Genomic DNA, 18,580 nt, shown 5'->3' with positions numbered 1-18,580 from the left:
CAGTCCAACCAATAACCCAATACTGACAGTTCCCAACTACACCATATCCCTCAGCGCTATGTCAACCTGACTCTTAAACACCTCCAGGGATGGGGACTCCACCACCTCCCTGGGCAGCCCATTCCAACGCCTAACAACCCCTTCTGTAAAGAAATGCTTCCTAATATCTAGTCTAAACCTTCCCTGGTGCAATTTGAGGCCATTCCCTTTTGTCCTATCGCTTACTACTTGGTTAAAAAGACTCATCCCCAGCTCTCTGCACCCTCCTTTCAGGGAGCTGTAGAGGGCGATGAGGTCTCCCCTCAGCCTCCTCTTCTCCAGACTAAACACCCCCAGGTCCCTCAGCCGCTCCCCGTACGACCTGTGCTCCAGACCCTGCACCATCTCCGTTGCCCTTCTCTGGACACGCTCGAGTCATTCAATGTCCTTTTTGTAGTGAGGGGCCCAAAACTGAACACAGGAATCGAGGGGCGGCCTCACCAGTGCCGGGTACAGGGGTCAGATCCCTTCCCTGTCCCTGCTGGCCACGCTATTGCTGACACAAGCCAGGATGCCATTGGCCTTCTTGGCCCCCTGGGCACACTGCTGGCTCCTGTTCAGCCGGCTGTCAATCAACCCCCCCAGGTCCCTCTCTGACTGGCAGCTCTCCAGCCACTCCTCCCCAAGCCTGTAGCGCTGCTGGGGGTTGTTCTGGCCCAAGGGCAGCCCCCGGCATTTGGCCTTATGGAAACTCCTACAGCTGGAGATTCATGTACTTGGAAGATGAGTTGGTTTGGTTTTTGGTTGTTTTTTTTTTTTCAGAATTTAAGATTACTGTGTTCCAATAAGCACAAATTTTGAAGAGTAGTTTAAAGAGTAGCTTAATGATGCTAGTAGGGTTTTTGCTTCCATCAGTATCAGAGTTAGAAGATATTTTCAATATAAACTGGTCCTCAAATTGCCTTCTTCATCTAGCAGTTAAGTAATTATAATAACTCTAGTTTACTATATATTTATTGTAGTATTTGCTTAATAGTGGATGAATTTTACATAAAATGTACTTCAACTCAAATACTGAGTTTCAGAAATTCTGCTGTTTTTCAAATTCACTTCTTACCAAAATCACTCTTAGAACTAAAGACATTTTCAAATATGTCAGTCTGAGTCAAGCCTCCAAAGATCAGAGGAGTACAAGCTGATTAAATGTAGACTTCAATAAGAGTTAAATATTTGATTTTTAAGTTAAATTTTCAGTTTCCAATTTCTTTAGTAAAATCACCTCTTTGGAGCAGGCAGGGTATGGTAATACACGTGGATTTAAACCAGAGTTAATTTAGATTTAATTTCTTTGAGCATTTTTTTGGCTGTTTAGGAAATCTGAACATAAACTATAGTTAAGCAGATGATTTAAGCTCTTTGCTGAAGGAAATGGAGTTTCCATTGTTGCTCAGTCCGACTTCATCTGATAATGCTGCTGAAGAATTTGTGTAACAGTCAGATGCTAATGGGAGGTTTGTAGAGATACAGAATAAGTTTTAGTATCCCCAGCTAGATTGATCCTCCCTTTTTTTGTCAAGTGACTATACTACCACGTGGATTAATTCCTGCAGTTAGCATTGTTTCTCTCAATTGAAAAGAGTCATTATTGCTCAACCCAACTACTGTTTTTAGAGTGGTCACCCCAACACAAGGAAAATAAATAAATAAATAAATAAACAAACAAACCCTACATCTTTTGCTTATCTTTGTGAATACTTGCCAGGCAACCACAAGAGGTTTTTTTTTAATCATTACAAATTTTATCTGTAGCAAATACTGACAAATGTATCCAGTAATATCCCAGAAAGCACAGAGATAATTTTAGCTTTTTTTTTTAGTTGTGCTCACTTTATACATTACAGTGAGGTACTCAATCAGACTTTTTGACTTTCTCATTAACAGGTGAGATAGCTACCACATTCTCATTGATTTTTTCATGGTGTTGATGTTTGATTGACAGCCTTACCTATTATTTCCTTTTGGCTTGAGACCTTGAAGCCACAATTTGTTAACATAATTTAAACAGGATACTAAACCTCAATATTTGTAGTTAAATCAAAGTTTGATCTTGATTTCAAGTCCAGTATATACATTCATTTAGCAAACTGCAGGTAAATTTGCTTTTATTCCTGTTGGAAGAGTAAAAAATATTTCACCACAAAATCACTTAATTGTTGTATTATACCCATTACCTGTAAACTTGTAAAAATGATTTATTGCTAGAAAGAGTAAATTATACATTGTCCAGCTTTAGTTTTCTAATTAAATAAGGTCTAAGAAACATGATCTTTCTGATACAATTTGAGCCATTCAACCGTGCAATAATAAAGATTAAGATAAATATGTTTAAAATTTATGTTTTTCTAGCTGTAATTTGTCAGCTTTCTCTTGAAGTAATTTAAGTTACAGATGTTTATACAGTCCTCTAAAGGAATTTACTTACTGAATGCCAGTTATAGAGATATCTGAACTAAAGTAATCATGGACATTAGTATCTTGACTTTCATTTTGTTGTTGCTGACCTTGCTGTGTCAGAAGTAAACATACTGTATAACTGCATATATGCATGCCTGTGTGTATACAAACATGAAATGTCTTCCTTTTCCAGCAGTCTGCAGTAGTGAGGACCATCTAATACTAGAGAACCATTATAAAGTTGTTTTGAGGTTAAGGATGTTTAAGAAAAGTAGGAATATTTCTTAATATGAAGTTAGAATTTAAATCTTTGGTCCATGCAAATTTTCTTTTACATACACACACACACACACACACACACACAGATGCATACATAAATCTAGATGATTTGGGGGGTAAACCTCCCTTGGCTGGGGAGGTCCGTGACTGGTAGGACCGCAGAAAAAAACTGGAGCTAAAACCAATGCAGAATATAGTATGTGTAGTCCCCTGATGTAGTTAATCTGTCCTAGCCCTTTGCTGATTTACTGGATGCTGAATTTGATTAACCTTTGGGACTAAGGGAAGAAAGGTAGTAGGAAAGAAACAGCAAGCTTGTATATAACTCCCAAGGCAATGTAACGGGTCTTATCTGGTCAGTAAGAGCCCAACCAATATGAAATGACAACCAAAAATAAATACTGATTTGTTAATAACAGTAATATATTAATCTTGCATTTATAAACTACGTAACACCAATACATGCAGATTAATCCTTGCTCTCCTATATGAAAATACAGATTATGCATATATATGTTCAAAAGATACTTTGAAAGTGTTGTTAAATGGTTATGTGTCTAAGACTGCAATGTATGTGTTCATGGTCCTGAGATGTGATCAGTGTAAAACCTCAAGGTTTACCTTCCCATCTCCAACTACCTTGTTACACTGTGGACAACCCACAGTTCCCTGACATGGAAAAAGTAGTCTTTTGGATCTTCAACCTCATGCACCCCACTTTACTGTAATGCAGAAGCTTCCTATATTTACCCATGGAATATTATTCTGATTTATACACTGGACTTTGTGTTTAAAATTTAAAATTAAATTTTACTGATGTCTTACTGAGAGATCTTTTTTTCTTTGCTTAGGCTTCTTGAACTGTGTTTCTATGTCACAGCCAGAGATCAACACAGTTTAAAGTCCAGGCTTTGGAGGTGCTCCTGATAATTTTGTCCCTGTGAAAAGACTTGCCTTATATTTCTATTACTAGGAATTTCTCTTATTGGCAGTATTGGCCCAGAGCTGTACACTTCAGAGATATCTACCATTTACCCTTTGACCCAATACAATGGCAAACAACATCTATTTTGAGAATTTTAAATCTTTGGAAGAGATAGTAATTTTAAGCATTAAGACTTAAAAGTTGTAAGAAATATTTTAATGTTGATAACTTCCCTCTTTATTTTTCCTTTCCCTGGTGACAATTTTTGTATGGAAAATATTCCCAGTGACTTATAGTTAGTATTAAGCCTTGAAGTTTCCCTTTGGAGCTGGGAAGATGGTGAAGTTCTTTGGAGATGTTATTTGTGTTTGATGCTGTATTCTGAGAGGGGACAACAGCAAATGTGAACTGCAGCTTCCCTTTCTGTTACTGAATCTTTGCCTATTGATAGAAAAAGGATTGTGTATTGTGTTTGAAGTATATAAGGCATTTTGAAATACAGGAAACTAATATCAATGATTTGTTTAAAGCATTATTTTGACTGCCTTGTGAGCTCAGAGAAATTAGTTTGGATCTTATCTGGTTAAGGCAGGCTATCAGTGAACAAAAGGAAAGATCGGGATGGATTCCAAATGGATGGTAGCAGAAAGTGATGATAAAAGCTAGCTCTTCCCATACACATCCAAGTTAAAGACTCTAGAAACCAATGATGGGCAGAACAATGAATCTTCTCTTAATTATATTCACCAAATTTCTCTTGCACTGAATTTTCTTTCTCAGGTTCAAAGTGCAACCCCGTAATCTCCAGCAACTCCTATTATGGTATTGCTTCATCTGTTTGTTTGATTTAGTCTCTCTAACTTTTTAAATATTTTGTGTAACAGCCAGTGATGTTTTCTTGTCACAATGAAATTTTATGTCTCTGCAAGGGTCTTAGATTTACTAATGACTTTTCTTTGTGACATTTAGTTTTATATGTTAATTACTACACTCATCATAATTTCTTTTATCACACCTAAAAATCCTCTAACCTTCAGTGTTTCTGATCCATTGTACTATAGCCTACTTTATGAGGTGGCCAAGCTGAATGCTGCAACATTTCTTTGCATGTCAGCAGAGGTTTCCTGTGTCCTTGCAGGAACAAAGGACAGCTCTGCTTCTGAACCTGACTGATAGGGTCATATCAATTAGTTGACTTATTTATACCTGTTTCTGGTTAGATAAGGAATTCTAAACTGAGGTGATGAAGGCTCTTGAACTATGCATGTGAAGTAATTGATTGCCTTGCCTTCCATATTGTTCACATCTCAGGTACAGAACTAACCTTTTTCACTAGCTCAGACTGAATCAGATGAAGACTTCCTAGATCAGGTCTGAGACAACACAGATTTTTTTGTTTGTTTGTTTCTTCTTTTTCCCTCATTAACTAAGATAGATTTCCAAATTAAAATAACTAGCCAGCAGCTAAATATGGCTCTCAGAATCAATTCACTTTATAGCAATAGCAGAAGCATCCTCCCCAGAGTCCTATTTTAGTTCATAAAATATATTAAATGGAATTACAAAGAACCAGATCTAGAGTTGATGCAAACTTGATTTGCTTTAATGAAGCAGGAAAACAGATACTCAGAAGTAAGGTAATGTGATTGTTGATGAGTTTAATTGGTATTTTCCATTTGATAGCCTCTATGAAAATCATTAATTTACATTTTGAACTAGATTCTAATATGAGGAATCAGGATGGCTGTGTATAGATGCCCATCTAAGGCTATAACTACCTTAACATTTCAAGTACCTTTGGAAAGTTTCCTAGATAAGACATGTTTAAAATCTGTTGCTCTAAAGATTTTCTGGATGCTCTGAAAATATGTATATGTATTTTCAGCTTGACAATTTGATTTTTAGTGAGAAGATGAAAAGGCAACAAGATAATAAAGAGTTTCTTCTTCAGTGGTCTGTATCAGAGCTAAGCTGAGACAGACAGCTTTCTTCAAAAGAATATTGATTTTCTAAAACTTAAAAGGTAGTTAGGTCTTTATTACTACTTATAGCTCACAAGCATTCTCAATCCTTAATGGAAATTCTTATGTATTTTTCTGACTAATTTACTAACAGTTTGCCTCTTGGATTTTTAAGAATGCAGATGGGTTCCTTTATTAATATTAATATCTGAAGAAAAAACTGAAGAAATAATATCTCTGAATTTTCTAAATGAACAAACCGTGCACTTCTGATGGCCTTTCTTATGTGAAGGTAACTGGGCACAAGTCACTTCTAAAATTTATGTGAGATTCGTCAATTCCTAGTCCTGTCAGTGGTATGTTTAGACTCGTGGAGAAGCTTAGTTAGAAGAGCACTCTGAAGGTCACCCACTCCAGCACCCTGCACAAAGCAGAGCTGTCCTCCAAGTTAGGGTGGGTAGTGTAGACAGGGCCTCTCCTGGTTGTGCTGGAAAGTCCCCAAGATGGGGGACCCAGGACCAGGCCCCATGCAAGGGGGAGGCAGTGATGATTCCTCTGCAGATATGTTTGAAATAAAAGTTTTCTTTTTGAGAGAAAATCTGAATAAATAGGACTTTAGATATTTGAAATGTGTATATTTTATTAAGTATGCCTATACCAGGGCTTTAAGTTAACAAGACATAAAAAAAACCCTGTTGTTTGTTTATAAAAATATTAGTACTGATGTTTATCACCAGCAAGCACTGACTGAAATAGGTTTAGCATGTAATATTTCAAGATTGATTTATTACTACCATTGCCTAAGGACTTTGCTGCTACATTAAAAACTTGCAGATTACCATCATTCACCTGGGATTTGTTGGCTATAGTTTTAAACTTGTTGAAATTCTGATTTATAATGCAGACTCTTATACATATTTAGTCCAACACAAGACCTGTTTTTTGAGTTCTGTGTGATAACCGTGTATGTTGGGAAAAATAAATAAATAAATAAATAAATAAAAAGAAAGTTTTCTACTAGGCAGATTTTTAAATTTTTTTTTTCAGATATTTCTTATCTGGTATTTTACTTCTGTTTGTCCACTCAGTTTCTTCCTAAAAAATGCCTGGATATGTTGTCCTTTATAAACTATTAGAACAGGAAAGAAAAAAATCCCTCAATGAATGGCTTTGACAAAAGGTTTTTGGTACAAACACACAAAAAATGTTTTAACACTTCTAAATATATGAGGTAACAAAAAGAAACAAGGATCATGCTGGCTCATTTGTTAAAGATTTTGTATTGCAAAATATTTTTTTTATGAACAATTTTGATGTTTGTATTCTGTTTACATATAAAACTAGCCTTTTTAAAATTATATGGTGTGATTAATAAGTATGAGAAGAAAAAACATTGTAAGAGAACTCAGGAGGTAATTCACTTTACAGTGGTGTTTAACATATTAGCTATTAACTTCCCTCATTTTAAAGCACTGTTGTATTCAATTGATGAACTACAAAGCAAAAGAAAGTACACAGCGTGTTTTTAGTCATCAGAAGTTGCCTCTGCCTAGTAATCAAAATATAGCAGATATTTCTGAAGCCTCCATGTCCATGGGTTGTGCCTCTCTCTGTCTTCCATTTTGTATGTTTCTGGATAAAAGGATTGATTAAGGAACCAGGATTCAGTGTTTAATCTGCAACTCAGCCTTCAATTTGTGTCTATAAAAAGTGTACAACACTTCATTTCCTTGGTGCATCTTACTTGGTTTTACTTCAAGATCTTGAAGGCAGAACTTAATATAGTAATGACCTACTCTTTTATTTGATGCTTTTTTAATGATCTCTGAATTTCAGTATATTAATCATTAAGAATACTGAAGTCAGTCTCTTCAGTGTCTACAAGAACCTGGCAGTATAAAAGTGAAAACTTCCTTTTCTCAAAGTTTAAGATATCTGCTTCAGAAGTTCATGAAGGTGAAAACCATTGACAAAGTTTCCACAGAAAATAAAAAGGTGGCTAAAATGAGTGCCAAAAATCAGGTGTTTAGAAGACAACTTGATGTGATTTAATCTGAAGTAAAGCCAAGTGAGTGAACTGGGTGAATTTCAGAAAAGGTTTCATCTTGCTACTCTCATAAGCAATATTTACAGATCAAGTTTGATGGAGAACATTATAACTTTTTTTTCATTGTCCTGCCCTCCTGAAGTACAGTAGGGAGAGGATCTGAACCTTTTGTGAAAAAACTGTTTCCATTCACCTTGAAGAAATGTGTCCAGTAGGCACAATCTATCAATACCTAACTTCATGTAAATGATCCTAGCTGCATGGTTTTTTTTATCTATTCAAGAAATTTTTCAAACAGAAACATTTGTGAGTTTTTATGCTTATTGGTCTCTACTTGTTGAAAAATAAACATGAAATCCAAGTTATTATAAGGCCAAATGAGTTTTGTAGACTGAAGAATGGTCTTCCTTAGATGCATACTTATGAATCTAAATGGAATCATTTTACTTGTAAAGTTACAGAACTGTCTACACCTCCCAGAGAACGAAGCAAATAGAAACTCCAGGGACAATTCCGTGATTATGGGAATCAAAACTTCTTCTTTGTTTTTAGTGTTTTAGTGCATTTTTAGGTAGACTTATGTTAAAAAAAAAAAAAATATGGTTTTATGGGAAAACTGTATATGATGGAAGTCTCTTTTAGCATTGGCTATAATAGGAAAGCAGTGAAAGAAGACTGATCTCAGTCTCAGCCTTCTCCTGTTCTACTCATTTGTTATTTTCACAAAGAACAATGTTAAAGGATAACTGACACAAAGAGGTAAGGAAACATATGTCTCAGTATAAATAAGCAATTCTCACTGAAATTGTACAGAATTTGGTTACACAAATTAGGATTGACTTAATGTGACAAATGCTTCCACTGACAATAAGCCAAATTGACAGTGACCTTGATATTTTCATAAGGTAACATCTAATATAAGAATACAGTGTTCTTGAAGGTGGTAGGCATAATCGCACAAACAGGACCTTGTCAATGTTCCTTGTGCATGATTTTTCCAGTGCTCCTTTCTCAAGCACTTAAAAAAATCTCTGTCCACCTATATTTGATCCCTCTCCAGACTCACCAGCTACTAATGTGAATTTTTTATAAAACAGTTTGAGAGAGTAGTTGCTGGTTTTAGTCATTTGCACACAGCTGTAGATTGCCCATAGAAGAATATTGCTTTTAGGCCTGGGATGAGTATTTTAAGTATAGGTTGTGTCTGATTTTAGTCCTGTGACTTTGGCGATTGATTCTCCCTTGAGTTCCTATGGAGTCAATAGTAAAACGTATATTTCTCTAAAAATGAAATACAGATCCTCTAAGTTACGTTTCACACTCCCCATTATCTTCTATAGGAGTTTGTTCTTCTATTATGCCTAGTAATGTTACTGGATTTTCTTTTCTCAGAGGGAAACTGCTTGAGCGTAGGTCTGGGGTACCATTTTGTATCTGGAAGTTTTATGTGGCTATTGTCAATTTTGTAGAAAATTACTATATATATTTGATTCCAAATAAGAATTTGACCCCAAAATAGAACTCTAATGGTCAGAAGTAAGAATCCTTTTGCATATAGGTATATTTTGAATTCATATATGCATATAGTTTTGGGGGTTTCAGACCTAAATCACTTTTAGCATCTACTCTTTTAATCTTGAGGTATCTTTACTAATGCAGAGTTCATAGCTTTCATTGCTATTAAAGCTGTTTTCTTGCACTACATATAGCTTAGTCATGCATTTCTATGGTGAAAAACTGTCTTTGCAGACCATGCAGAAAAACCTTTAAATGTAAAATGTATTTACTGGCAGGTGTAAACCAACCAGGAGGAGCTGGAAAATAATAAAAATAGACCATTATAGTGGAAGTGTATATAGTCTCAGATTTCTGAAGATATGGAAAAGCAAGAACATTGTATAAAGCAGAGAAGACAGTGCAAAGTTTGAATGAGTCATTTTCCATGGATTATTTAATTCATTGTACCAGAGAAAGATAATTACTCTATAACTTCACATATAGGAAACTTCTGACAGAGGAGAGGGTGAGTTAGTATCAATGAAAAAAAAACAAACACCAAAACTTGAGTTTTCTCTCTCAGTGTTCTTAACCGTCTTGAAGAGTTGTTCTCTCTAGCTTACAGAATATTTAAGTAGTCTGTCTATTGTGGAGAAACCACAAGAAATCTAAACCCACAAGCGTTTAATATGCAATAGCATGATGCTGATTTATTTATATGATTTCATCTGGAGATACATATTCATCCCTGAAGACACTTCCTCCATTTCTCCTGATAGTTTAGTTGTCTACATTTATCTTGTGAAAACTCCTTGGTTTTTTTAGACCTTTCCTTGTAGTATGGTATCCTGATGTATTCTACAAACACCATTACTACTATTCACCCATAGGAAACAGGAAAATATTGTTGTAGTTTTCATTTATTTTGTTATATTATGCATGCTACATCACAATATGTGTCAGAATTAGTAATAATGACATTTCAGAAGTATTTTATCATTGTAATTTAGCTGAAACTACTTGGTCAGTTTTGACACAGATTTGCAAGTACTCTCCCATGACCTTTAAGTTCAGGTCCATGAACTACTTTCTGCATTTGTCAATCAAGAATAACGCATGACAACTGGAGTTAACTCTGGCAACAAAAAGCTCAACCTGCAAGAAGGCTTGAGGCTGCTCCTGTTTCTCCATCTCTGTCTTCTGTGTTAAGCTCCAAGAAACTCTGCCCAGAGTGGCATCAGGTGAGGCCCATTTGAGCCCTTGGTCCTACAGTTTTTGCTTAATACTGTTGAGGAGCCTTGTTCTGGCAAGTAGTGTACAAAATTACATTGGGTAGGATCGCACCATACAGACAGTCACTAGAAAGGAAAAGTTACCCATGATGTCTGTTCTCCCCTTCCTCATTCTTCTGAATTAAGATACAGTTTCTTGCAGCCTCAAGGCAGGAGCAGAGATGTGGAGAGATGAATGCTCGCTGTGTCCTATTCAATATCCGGTATTCAGTGCCTGGGAGGAGGGGTATCTGGGATCTAGCCCTACAGCTGTGACTCATAGCTTATAACAGTAAGGATAGTCTGGCTGCCTGACGGTACTCCCATCTGACAGCGTGCATGTATATAATCACTTGAGAGAAGAGCAGTTACATGCAAAAAGGTTTGGATGTAGGACCACAAAGTTGTTGGTCTCTTAGTGAATACAGAAAATGATTAAATAGTTCAGCTGCAGTAAAATTTAAGAGTTCACCTTTGCAAATGTGTCTTAATGGGCAGGGACTTGAAGCTTAAGACACACAGAGTTTTCAACCTTATGGGGGTACAGTGTATTGTATAGTCATAATCAGCCACCTCTGTTACTCAGCAGAAGGGAATGGGTGCTTTCTTACCAGGTAATTAGAGGATTTAGGCATTTGCTGAACAACTAATTTGAATCCTCTGTATGTTCATCATTTACAGTCAGAAGTGCATGGTATGGACCCTGTATTCTCCAGTATTACCAGTGTTATTAGTGAGACCTCATTAACCAGTTTTTAGATATCACAGGATAAATATTTATAGCTGTAAAAATGCACGTTTTTTCAAAAGGAACTAACGTTAGTTTTAAAGTGTGGGCTTTATCATTAGTAATATAACTGATTTAATTACCTCCACTGATAAATGTCATTTATTATAACATGTTGCCTTTTTCAGCTGTCAACAATAGGCCATTTATTAGAAGGAATAAACAGTATTAGAATATTTTGTCAGAAGTATTGCACAGATAATATATTCACTTCATGCCTATCAGCTTATTAATGACAGAGAAGCAGTGCCACTGTACTTAGTGATATTGCAACAAAGAAGCAGAATTGCACATGATACAGTAGATCAGTGTCCATCCTGCTATTTTTCTGTCTTTGTAATCCTTATTAGCTCTACCATGCTGACTTCATTGAGATGTAACAGGGATCCTGAAGACAAAGGTTTCACTCTCTACATTTCTCACAGTTTTTCCCAGGCCACTCTCCCTCCTGTTCCAGCTTGAGGCAAGGATTCTGGACATAAACCTTTATGTGGCTGTTGAGGCAGAATTATTAAGCAAAGTCATAGTTGTGGAGTCACCTAAAAGGATTCTATGATGATCAAATTATAATTAATCAATGACTGATGACAATCAAATGGTGATTAAGCAATAATTAAATGTTAGTTTGTCATAGTTTAATTCCATCTGGCAACTAAGCACCACACAGCTGCTTGTTAACTCCTCCCCCCTCCCAGTGGGATAGGAAGAGGATTGGGGAGGGAGAGGAAGGTAAAACTCATGGGTTAAGATAAGAACAGTTTAGTAATTGAAATAAAATATTATTATAGCAATTAATACTAATAATTGTAATGAAAAGGAAGATATCTAAAAGAGAGAGAAATAAAATCCAAGAAAGACAAATGATACACAATGTCATTGCTCACCACCTGCTGACCAATGGCCAGCTAGTCCCCAGGAAGCATTCAGTCCCTCCTGGACTACTCTCCCAAGTTTATATACAGAACATGACATTATATAGTATGGAATATCCCTTTGGCTAGTTCAGATCAGCTGTCCTGGCCATGTTCTCTTCCAGCTTCTTGTGCACCTCTCCACTGGAAGAGCATGGGAAACTGAAAAGTGTTTCATTTAGGATAAATACTACTTAGCAACAACTAAAACATCAGTGTTATCAACATTGTTCTCATACTAAATCCAAAACAAAGTGCTGTACCAGCTACTGGGTAGAAAATTAACTTTAACCTAGCCAAAACCAGGACATAGTTAACAGTGATTTAACAATGATCTGATAATGATAAATTATAATTTAGATGGTGATGAGGCAATGCTTTAGACAGCCATCAAAATACTACTTACTATACTTCCAATAATTAAGAAGCTATAGCTGGACATTTTAAAATGCATACAGTATACTTTTAGGCCTTAATGTAAAATGTCACTTTCCTCATTATAGATATCAGATGCCAGGTAAGGGATCTCTTAACCTTGAGGAATAATGTTGAGAAGCATCTTTGCTCAAGGGGATGATCACTGCTGTGCAGCCTGCTGCTGTACAGGAGAGCTCGATAGGATCAGAGGGCTGTAAATTTTATAGCATAAAGTGATTGACTTGTAGTCAAACCCCCACTTTGGTGTATGTGCAGGTGTGCAGCTGTGGCAGTTTTAGTTTTTTCTAGTCCCAGCTTGGGCTGGTACTGTTAACTTCTGATAAGACACAGCCTAGATTCCCTAGTTCCTGAGAAGATGCAGCCAAGCACAGTGCTTATGGTTTGCACAGCAGGGCTGATTTTCAGTCAGGTCTACTTGTTGGTGATGCCTCAACCACAGTACTGTTCACTCACTCAGAGTGGATTAATCTGTCACAGTGGTCACGTAATCAGAGGCCATATAAAAGAGCTGAACCAAGCTTGCAGAAAAAAACTGATTTGTGTAATTTCCTAGCTCTTAGCTATGTAGCCCTAGGGTTATTTTTTGTATATAACTTACAATCTAAGGAACAAGAGGAGTCTGTGCTTCCAAAATAACTCATATTTTTATATTACCTCTGGTCAAATGATATGCAAAGACTTTTGGTGTACATAACTATAGAGGTACAGTGTTTATTTACTTTACAGTTCATTATAGATGTGGTAAAAATACAGGGATAAATTCAGCCTAAATGCATGTGAATGTGACATTATTAACATGTATAGAACTTTACTATTGACTTGTATAGAGCTGCACTATCTTACTACTACATCTGACTATTGCTGTATCTATAGTATAAGTATGAGATAACATTGTCATACTAGCGTAATTTAATTTAGAAGTATAATACACCACTCATCTTCCCCTTTACAGTGATCACCACAGAACATTCTCAATTAAACATTGCTTTAGACAATAAAGTGCTTTACTGTACTACTAATAAAATGTAAATATTAATTACTTAATTATTTAGAAGCTCAGCTTCTTTATATTCAAGTTTTTCTATCTTTATAAAATAAAAGAAAAAAGAACATGAAAAATGTTAATCCAATATTCAGGAACTTTCTAGAGTTGCATTTGTATTAGAATTTTAATCATGGGACTGCATATATAACATGAACCCTATTATATATATGTCTAATGTGTGTATACATATATATATATATATATATATATATATATATATATGAGATACATAAGGTACGCCCCTATTAGAGGAGCATATTCTTAACTTTTGAATAAATACTGTGCAAATGCTTGATGTAGTGAAAACCAATTTGGTTATTTTGAAAAACCTCTTCATAAGTTACTCTCCCTGAGACACCACCATGAACAATGTTGTTCTTAGAAGACCTTGAAATATCCTACTTATAAAGAGTATCAGCTTTGTTGTGAAGTTCTTAAAGTTCACTTTTTCAAGGTTCTTATTTAAAGGCTTATCGCTTATATTCACTTGGTCCTTTTTTAAAGTATAAGACAGGATATTTTGATTTCCCCAGGAAAAAAAAAAAAAAAGTACTTGTTGTCAAATAACATTATGTGGGACAGCTCATCCATAGTTTCTGGTGGGGTTTATTCTCTTGTCCTTTGTGCCCTGACTTCAAAGAAAATACTCTTTGAGCTCTGTTTGTTTTCAGCTAGTTTTCACTTGAATAACATGAGGTGCAAAGTTATGATCACAAACTGGAATTATATCTACTTTTGGACTTTGCAAGATATTGGAACAGTTTTAATATTATATGAACAAGTTGATCAAAAAGGTGGACAAATAGACTCTAATACAGGTTTGTCTTGTTTTAGAGGTATCTCTTAGCAAGCAGCTTTGCAAGAGAAAACAAGCTAAAATGAAATGTAAAATGTGTGTACAGTACAATGTGTGTAGGTTTTCTTCCTAGCAATTTCTTCACTGTAGGCAATAATAATGGCAAGAACAAAGAGGCAACAAGATTTTCTAAATAAGAAATGCACAATGGGTTGTTACCCTTTGGCTTTTTACTTTGTTACATTTGTCTTCTGCATATATATTTTAAAACAAACAACAAACAACATTTCTTGTAATCATAACCCCAGGAGGATTTGAAGCAGTGATACAGTAAATGTTGTCTTGTATTATTGCTTCTATGCTAAGAAAAAACATTTTCTCAAATGGAACACTGAATGGATTTCCACTGATGGAAAATTACATTTAGAAGCCTTCTAAACTAAAAAGTTCTGTAGAAAATATAGGCAGAGTGAAAGAAAATTATTTAGATATATCTTTTGTGATAATTATTTTGTAGTCATTGCTTTATTTGTGAACTAATCCAATCTATTTCTAATTTAGCCAATAAGGGTCTGCTTAACAGTATACCTAAATAATTGCTGAAGAGTATAAAAAAATAAATGCATAGTTTTATTCTTGCCTACAAAATCTATTATCATATCAAAATGAAATAATGCAAAAACCATCAAATTGGTTTGACATATTCTGTCTTTAGTAAAATCTTTTTTAGTTTATTTAGTCTTAATCTTATCCATGTATTTAATTACTCTTCACATCAAATTTTTAGATGAAACCTAGCATGCTTTGAGGCTTTTAGTTACCTAGAGTTTCTTCTCTCTTTTACTGCTACATTATTTTTCTGTATTTGTTACTAGGGTATAATTCACAATTGAACAATTTGGTTAAAATATTTGATGGAGGATTTGTCTTTTCACGTGCTAGCTTTCTCAGGGCTCTGGATGGAGATTGTCTTTTTCTAGACTTATTTTCTTTATCTTCCCTTTATTTTCCCAGGCTGTACACTTCAAGTTTTGAATCTGATTTGGATATGAAAACTTACATGCCTAGGTTTCTTTTCATTATACTGCCTTTGCTCCGATGTTGAATACTGTCATTCTGTGACAAATTATTGATTTTGGGGCCATATGTAGTGATCTCTCAATTCTAGTGCATCAGAAACAATTTAACTCTAGGTCTCATATTTATTTATATAGTGAAAAGACTGTGAAAAAGAAAATGAGAAAAACTTATTCAGACTTCCAACCTCCATTTGATAGATATGATTATCATTTTAATCCAGTACTTATTATATTTTAAAATGTATCTTTGTCCATTTCCTATAAACTCTGTTCATTCTGAGGTTCTGATTCATACATCTTGGGTATTCTTCAAATCCTTTCCATCCTCTTTTCCTCATTACATGCATTTGAGCTAGATTTCCTGATTTTAGCTTAAAGGAGTTATATACCTCTTCCACGTTCAATGAACATGAAACATCTCTAGATTGTCTCAGTTCTAAATGTTTGCTTTTCAGAAACTTCAAACTTTCTGTAGATTCAGTTTTGATCCCTTTCAATCACATGTTTTTTTTGCGATGATGTATCAGGATATTAAAGATGGTTCTTCTTCCAAGTATTTAGTATAATAAGTCTTCTGATATGATGTGTGGACTTCTGTTTTAGAAATCACACAAGTAATAATGATTACAGTTTATTCTGCCATCCTTTACTTTCTTGTGGCTTGCCCTTCTTGCACCTCTCCCAGCTCCATGGAGTTTGAACAGCTTGAACAAATCCAGAGGATGACTGGAGTGGAAACTGGATAAGGCAAGATTTTCTTTTTCTCCAATATCTTCTTACATATAAAATCAGTTGTCTCTACCTACTAGCTATGATAATTACACTGTCTTTCTCTCTTTTATTTTTTGTTTTAAGTCTCAAATGATCCAAATATTTACTAGTTACAAATGTAGAGAAAACAGTTTAAAAGATGAAGAGAAGAGCGAGTGAGACAAATGAGTACTAGGAGCCAGTAGAGCCATCCCAGAGAGAAAGGAAGAAAATGAGTGGAATAAAGGGGGAGCAAGAACCAGAAGAGAAATATACTCAAATATGTACCTGGACACTTAGGAATCTGAAGACATTACTTATAGAATGAAATTCAATCAAGGTTACACTATAAAACACAATAAACATGCAGTAGTACTGATTTAAGGTATACCCCAGATGCATGCATCTAGAAGAGAGGCCAAGTTCTTGTACAACACTCAAGATGTTCAATACTAAGGACTGTTACATTGTATGTTGCTTCCTAACTGCAACACCTAAAAGGACATTTAACAAGAGTATAGTACAAAGAGTTTCTCTACTTCTTCATGCTTAAGCACAGTAATAATGAATGTGACATCTTTTATCCTGCAGATATAAATGGAACAAGCTAAGCAAGCATGCAAACATTTATTACCTTGCAGTGACTATAGCTCAGTCGTATGGCAGCTTTTCTGTCAAATTCAAAAGTTAGCCACATATCAGTCATATATAATACTAAGCTAAATGCACCCTCTGAAAAAAAAAAATAAAAAATATTGTTAACAATTACAAAGCAGCATAGACATCTTTACCAAGCACCATGGAAGTATATACCAGACAGAACTCCTGTGTGCTATCCAAATGGTGTAGAACACACAGGAAAAAATATATTTAATTAGAAAGCAGTGTACCTTCTACTCTGGTAACCTTTTTCCACCACTGACAAGGGCTGAGTTTTGCCTGTTGACACTGTGTATGAGTGGAACTCAGATAATCTCACTTTAATGTTATACTAATACAGAGCTATTTCTTGTTGTACGTGATTCTGCTTTCATACGTGATTCTTAAGATTTCTGAAAACCTAAAGGTGCCATCATAAAATATGCCAGTAATGATCTCCTAAATGAATTATCACAGTTTATAACTTTGAAAAATAAAAAGAAAGTAATAAGAAGTATGCACTCCTAACGTAATTTCCAGGCTTCTGTTTATTTTTTTTAGAATCGGACACTCCTAGCAGTATGTAACTTGTCAGAACATAGAAAGAATATTACCATGAAGTTATTGTGAGCATAATGTAGTAAGTGAGATCAGTTTATACACACGTCATAATATATCCCATTTGCAAACAGAAGATTTCTTGGATTGTGTTAAAGAAAGAACGTTGTTTGTTTTGGTTTTGGTTTTTTTAAATAGTTCTCACTTTTCTTGTCTAATGTTCATATTTGAAAGCTACATTGAAGACATGATCCCTTATACACCAAAATCAGAACCTACAACCAACTAACCAAACTGATGATCCGTGCTGTCACTTTTTCCTGTCCCAGTTAGACTGCAGATCCCATCAGCCTACATCACTTGATTACCATGTGCATTGTGGTGCATAGCAGAAGGAGAAAAAAAGGATATTTTACTTTATATTCACTAGAAAAGCAGTATGAAATATTGAAATAGTCTCTACATAATACAGCTGCTTCTGTTGCTGAGTAGGCAGGCTGTGCTTCTGAACTAACTACGGTTTTATTACTTCTGATGGCTTCATTCCTAGGTATAATTAATGGTGATAATGAACACAGAGGACATGAATGTAGAGAAGATCATTGTGACTAACATTTACCCTAGGGAGCCATTCATCTACTGTATTATTTCTTCTAGAAAAGTTGCCTCAGAAATAGAAATACAAACTTTTTCCTGAGGTAAGCATTTTGGTCTGCAGGCATGCTGTGGCTGGCTTACCAGAACTGAATTTAGATGTCATGGACCTAGGTCTATTAGGTTATAACTCCCTTAATGCAGTCTAGTGGTAAAATAAAGTGGGTAATAAATGAAAATAAAATTGGGATTGGTGTGAGTCAGGGTATCCTCTCTGAAGCCTGAAGTTCCAACCCAATAAAAAAGCTACAAAATAAATGTTGTGTTAAAATGTGGGCTAGAAAGGACAACATTGTCATTGTTGCTTCTCTACAGTTTTGGCATTACAATACTCTCTTTTATGCTCTCTCATCTTGTGTGGTCTTCACTTCTCATTCAATTTGTTGGTTTCTTCTATTTCAGTGCAGATCTATGCTATTATTGTAACATCATCTTGTAACATCATCTATACTCATCTTTGAACAGGCATGGGCTACGTTTGTGCTTTCCCAAATTCCCTCCCACTCACAC

The sequence above is a fragment of the Athene cunicularia genome, assembly GCF_003259725.1.
Source record: "Athene cunicularia isolate RWA chromosome 2 unlocalized genomic scaffold, athCun1 chr2_part1, whole genome shotgun sequence".
Classification (NCBI taxonomy): Eukaryota; Metazoa; Chordata; class Aves; order Strigiformes; family Strigidae; genus Athene; species Athene cunicularia.
Note: the sequence above shows the minus strand (reverse complement) of the source record.